Below are 5000 nucleotides of genomic sequence, written 5' to 3' on the forward strand. Positions count from 1 at the left end.
ATTTATATATATATATATATATATATATATATACTTTTTTTTGTTTTTGTCAATATTTATGCTTGTATTTATCGCCTTTCCAGTGATGACGTCACATACCAGTGTTAAGTTACGGCGATGTGCTCTGCGCACACTTTCGCTTCAAAAAAAACTTTATCATCGGAGCACATCAAGTTGAAGATAGCATCTTAAAGAGAAACATGAACGTGACAGAAACAATACTTATTTTCTTTTTCCATGTTCCCTTGTTGGTGCGGCTTGTAATAGAAAAAAAACAAAACAAAAAAAACAGGCAATCGTGACGTCACACGCCAGTTTTGACTCTGCAGTTTCGCCACAGTCGCTATCACGCGCGGAGCAGATATCTCGCCAGTGCTAGCAGACAACTAAATAAAGTAAGTGTGTAATAATTATAATACTATGGTTGCCAGAAGTGTTATTTATTAAAGTGAGTGTGTTTGTTTCGTCACTAAGTGCAGTTGGTCCGAAGTCCTTCACACCTGGTCATTTAATGAGGATATCACACGTCAAGTTTACACCCTTTTAGGAGAGCAGAGGTATGTGGCTTTAAACTCATTAGTCATTTATTACACTTTAATGGTCGACTGAAATGAGATTTTCTTATTTAAACGGGGCTAGCAGGACCATTCGATGTGTCATACTTGATCATTTCGCTATATTGCCATATTTTTGCTGAAAGGATTTAGTAGAGAACAATAAAGTTCGCAACTTTTGGTCGCTAATAAAATAGCCTTGCCTGTACCGGAAGTAGCAGACGATGTGCGCGTGACGTCACGGGTTGTAGGACTCCTCACATCTGAACATTGTTTACAATCATAGCCACCAGCAGCAAGTGCAATTCGGACCGAGAAAGCGACGAGTTCCCCATTAATTTGAGCGACGATGAAAGATTTGTGGATGAGGAAAGTTAGAGTAAAGCACTAAAAAATAAAAAATAAAATGGCGACGGCAGTGGTAGCGTTTCAGATGTAATTAGACCCATTTACTAGGATAATTCTGGAAAATCCCTTATCTGCTTATTGTTTTAATAGTGCTTTAGTGAGATTCTAAAGTCATACCTGAAAGTCGGATGGCTGCGGTAACGCCAGTGTCTCTGAGAGAAGCCAAGATCACAGATGCCTTTTTGACAGCTACATGAAGTCTCATTGTAGATTCCTAAAGTAGCCTTAGCTTGACGCTCCTCTACTATCACATTCACTCCGCTTGCTGCGGCGACAACAAAACAAAACTCCAGACGTTCTTCTTGGTTTGTATGGTTTACTTGTGATCTTAATAATTCAAAACATAAAACAGTCGCGATGTGGGAACAAATGAATGACAAAATAAAGAGAGTTTGTTGCAGTACGAGTTAGAAAAAGTATGAATGAGAATAAGCAGAGGTGGGTAGAGTAGCCAGAAATTGTAATCAAGAGTACTGTTACTTTAGAGATGTATTACTCAAGTAAAAGTAAGGAGTAGTCATCCAAATATTTACTTGAGTAAAAGTAAAAAGTATGTTGTGAAAAAACTACTCAAGTACTGAGTAACTGATGAGTAACCTGTTTGTTTAATGATGACGGCAACAAGTAATGCACAAAAACATGAAAATAGCAATGAGCAAATTCATAGCCAGGAATATCTCTTAAGCAACTAAAACAATAATATATATTAAATAATAATACATTAAAATAAAAAAAATTAAGGCAAATTGAGCCACAATAACTTAACAGCACCATAGGCTCAGTAGGCATTCGATTGATTGATTGATTGATTGATTGAAACTTGTATTAGTAGATTGCACAGTACAGTACATATTATGTACAATTGAACACTAAATGGTAACACCCCAATAAGTTTTTCAATGTTAATCAATTACTTAATAAATGACCAAGTCGAGGTGATCTACCTCATATATACATACACACACATATCATATATATATATATATATATATATATATATATATATATATATATATATATTTTGTTGAAATGTTAAAGGTGTTTTAATGAATATACATGCATGTTTAACACATAGATTCCTATCTTTCATGAAGACAAGAATATAAGTTGGTGTATTACCTGATTCTGATGACTTGCATTGATTGGAATCAGACAGTATAGTGCTGATAATGTCCACGTTTTCAAATGGAGGAGAAAAAAATTCCTCCTTTCTGTCTAATACCACATGAAAGGCGTTGGTTTTTGGCATCTTATTTGTCCAGCTTCCATATTTGTTTTTATACACTTTACAAGAAATACATTGGCGGCAAACTCTGTATCTTGCTAGCTTGTTTGCGCTGGTTTTCGGAGACTTTTATTTTGTTAGCGCAGGCGCGATGAAGCGGCGCTTTTATTGTGAAGACAGGAACTGTGCGATCAGTCTTTAGGCTTTTGACTGGAAGTACGGTTGAAATAAAAAGTGTCTTTTTTCCTTTACACTTTTGATTGATTGATTGAAAGTTTTATTAGTAGATTGCACAGTACAGTACATATTCCGTACAATTGACCACTAAATGGTAACACTCCAATAAGTTTTTACACTTTTTTTAGGTTGGATTTGACGTGTGACGGTCATGTGACCGCCTGGTTTTGTTTGATTGGTCCAACGTCACCAGTGACTGCATGTGATTGGTGAAACACAGGCATGCATAGTTCCTACTTTGAATGCGTGTCTGACAAAATCAAAACAAACAAAACGTGCATTAACAGATTGATTAAAAAAAAGGAGCGAGTAACGAGCTGATTGTAGATAAATGGAACGGAGTAAAAGTAGCGTTTCCTCTCTATAAATATACTCAAGTAAAAGTAAAAGTATGTTGCATAAAAAATACTCTTAGAAGTACAATTTATCTCAAAAGTTACTCAAGTAGATGTAACGGAGTAAATGTAGCGCGTTACTACCCACCTCTGAGAATAAGTATGAGTGAGGTCAAAAAACTGTCATTACCCATAACACCTTGCGTCCCAAAAAAAAAACTCTGCCACACAGATCCTTCTGCCATATATGCAATTAAAACAGTTACGTCATCAAATAATTTTGACAAATGTAATAATTACAATTAAAGTGAGCTTTATATAATTACTCTAAGCATTCAATATACTGTATACATTTTTTTTATCATGCAAATAAAGTAAATAGTCCCCTTTTGGCTGAATAAACACAAAGCACCTTTCATAAAATGTAAATGAACTTAAACAGCATCCAGGCTCCTACACCCATAATCCACTGACGTCTCCGGTAAGAGCCGACTTAATATCACAATTTTCCCATCCAAAAACTTGCCGGTTGACGTAGAGAAACATGTTCGCTTGACCGCTCTGTGTTAAAGCTACACAACAAAAAAACACCGGCTGTGTCTCGGTGCTAAAGGCAGCTGCAATACACCGTTTTTCCACCAACAGCATTCTTCTTTGACGTCTCCGTTATTAATTGAACAAATTGCAAAATATTCAGCAACACAGATGTCCAAAATACTGTGTAATTATGCGATGAAAATAGACTACTTTTATCCCTGTGTGGTGCTGGGCTAATATGTGCGCTACAACCCAAGATGTCACAAACCCGCGTCATCATTCCGCGACGTTTTCAACAAGAAACTCCGAGAGAAATTAAAATTGTAATTTAGTAAACTAAAGCGGCCGTATTGGCATGTGTTGCAATGTTAATATTTCATCATTGATATATAAACTATCAGACTGCATGGTCGCTAGTAGTGGCTTTCAGTAGGCCTTTAAACTCACTAGTGGCGTGTCATTTATTCCACTGTAATGATCTGTGCATGTGCGTGTGTGTCCTGGCAATGCTTACTTAATGGGGACATCGCTCTGTTTACACAGTCGCCTTTAGGCATACTTGCCAACCTTGAGACCTCCGATTTCGGGAGGTGAGGGGCGTGGTTGTTGGCGGGGCGTGGTGAAGAGGGGAGGAGTATATTTACAGCTGTTGTGTGCGCAGTTGTGCACTGCACTCTAAAAGCCATAGATGTTATTGTGACATATGCATGATTGATTGATGGGTGGATGGAAACTTTTATTAGTAGATTGCACAGTTCAGTACATATTCCGTACAATTGACCACTAAATGGTAACACCCCAATAAGTTTTTCAACCAGTTAAAGTCGGGGTCCACGTTAATCAATTCATGGTACAAATATATAGGGTTGAAGATGCCTGGAGGTGTTGCCTGGAGGTGTTGCCTGGAGGTGTTGTGGTGCATATACAGTAGATGGCAGTATTGTGCTGTTTAGGAGTGTCACAAAATTGCTGTTTACGGCAGACGAACTGCTTTACGGTAGACGAAAATGTGACTGCTGTTGTTGTGTGTTGTTACCGCGCTGGGAGGGCGTTCATGAAACTGCTATCAGCATAATACAGTCATCACACAAGTTAATCATCATAGTATATACATTGAATTATTCACATTGGGATGAGGAGCTTTGGTTGATATCAGTACTTCAGTCATCAACAATTGCATCAACAGAGAAATGGACATTGAAACAGCGTAGGTTTTACTTAGTAGGATATGTACAGCCAGCAGAGAAAATAGTGAGTTCAGATAGCATAAGAACAAGTATATACATTAGGTTATTTCCAACCAGGGATTGTAAATAGGTGTTTTTTTGTTTTGTTTTTATGTTCATTGGACGTTTTATTTTATAAAATCCCCAAAGTTAAATGAGCAGGTTGTGTTATGTGTAAAATTTTTGTGCTGGTTGATTTTTTTTCCCCTGCACCATGACTAGGGAAGGTTGTTTTGATTTGGTCATGCAAGTGAATACTGTGCTCAAACTCCTCAAAAGTATGATTAAAGGCCGAGGTACTTTTGTTGGCCACTAGATGTCAACAAATTGGCAACTATCAGGACATAGGTGTTTTTCCTGCACCATGACTAGGGAAGGTTGTTTGGATTTGGTCATATCAGTGAATACTGTGCTGTTTCTCCTCAAAAGTAGAATTAAAGGCTGAGGTACTTTTGTTGGCCACTGGTTGTTGACAAAT

At 37.4% G+C, this 5000-nt stretch overlaps 1 protein-coding gene across 1 annotated transcript in view; it reads right to left on the reverse strand.

Moving 5' to 3' along the window:
- Positions 1 to 5000, reverse strand: part of LOC133540242 (CBY1-interacting BAR domain-containing protein 2-like) — a 30358-nt gene that overhangs the window by 1700 nt on the left and 23658 nt on the right. The gene's annotated exons all lie outside the window — the stretch shown is intronic.

Source organism: Nerophis ophidion, linkage group LG21 (genome assembly GCF_033978795.1).
Source record: "Nerophis ophidion isolate RoL-2023_Sa linkage group LG21, RoL_Noph_v1.0, whole genome shotgun sequence".
Taxonomy (NCBI): Eukaryota; Metazoa; Chordata; class Actinopteri; order Syngnathiformes; family Syngnathidae; genus Nerophis; species Nerophis ophidion.